We start from the raw sequence: 1,572 nt of genomic DNA, 5'->3' as shown, positions 1-1,572 counted from the left end.
GAATGTTCACCACAACATCAGATATCAGGTCCAGAGTCTGTTTTTGTTGCGGAACAGGAAAACACTGACAAATAAAATCTTTAAAATATTTCAAAGATGACTAAAAAAAAACCAAAACAACTCAAGAACATGTTTCAAGTCAAATAAACTGTACATTTAACAAGAAAAATAAAAGGCCAAGTTATGAGAACAGTTATCACAGTAACAGTTATTAAAGTGAGCTGCACAATCAAACAATGAGGAGCAGTTATCTGATGGATGCAAGTTTCAATAATTAAAGTAGCTCAGAATTATCGTTTACTCACGTGTGCGATGTACTTGTCGACGTAGCGCTCCAGCTCCCATTGGTCCATCTCGTAGGAGTACTCGTGGTGCTGAGGTGTGGTGGAGGACGGCCCGGCTGAGGCATTGTGGGAGTCGTAGTCCAGACTGGGGCTGACTGTTCTGCTCTGGTTCTCGGCTGAAACACAAACCAACCGGCATCAGCGGCGCACAACGTTTTCCCTGCAGCCTCCGTTTAGAACAGCTTAGAACCCAGATCCAGGAGCCCGAGGCCTCTGGGGCCATTATAAAAACACACAGCGCGATTTTGATTGTTTGTGTTTGGAGTAAAAAGGTAAAATTTAAAAGATCATTTTACCAGATATTATGTGCGACTTAATAAAAAGATGACACATGCAAACATTTTCTGTCAACTGACAGCAAATATCTGTCAAAGGCAGTGAAGCAGCGTCATTTTACACTCACAGATTGTGAAATAGTACATTTATATTTGTAAAAAGAAAATACAGATTTCTGACAGTTTGGGCCTGTTTTTTTCATTTATAGTCAATGTGTAAATAAATACTTCTTGCTGTAATTTCACGACATAATATCTGTAAATTGAAAAAGAAAATAAAAACATTTAGGTGTTTTTTTTTTCTTTTCATTTTTTAGAGTCAACATGTAAATTAATGCTACTTTCTAGACACCTGTAACTACAAAACAACAACAGGTAAAACTGGAAAATAACATTTTAAAAAATCTACCATTTAAAAAAAAAAATTCTTAATAAACAATTTTTCTTTTAAATAACAGCAAATGGCATTAATGCAATAAAAATAAACATTCTATAGTCAAACCCTGTAAAAAAAACAAATCAGTTATTTTTATCAGTTTTATTGTTTATTCACGGTTAACATATAAAACTATCTGTCAAATAACAGTAAAATCGTCACAAGATTACCCTTTAAAACTTTTTTTATTTTTTTTTTTACACTACCTGTGTTGTTGTGGCCGGACTCGTGGTGCTGAGGTGTGACGGAGGACGGCCCAGGTGAGGCATTGTGGGAGTCGTGGTCCAGACTGGGGCCGACTGTTCTGCTCTGGTTCTCGGCTGAAACACAAACCAACCAGCATCAGCAGCGTACGACGTTTTCCCTGCAGTTTAGAAAGCAGGTTTGTTTTTTACAGTACCTGTGTTGTTCTGGCCGGACTCGGGCAGCGTCAGCTGCTCATCACACAGCAAACAGAAAACTGCGTCTTCACCTTCATCATATTCATCTTGCTCCTCGTTAATCTGTGGCAAATAAT

Source organism: Stegastes partitus, unplaced genomic scaffold, assembly GCF_000690725.1.
Source record: "Stegastes partitus isolate 25-593 unplaced genomic scaffold, Stegastes_partitus-1.0.2 Scaffold851, whole genome shotgun sequence".
NCBI lineage: Eukaryota > Metazoa > Chordata > Actinopteri > Pomacentridae > Stegastes > Stegastes partitus.
Note: the sequence above shows the minus strand (reverse complement) of the source record.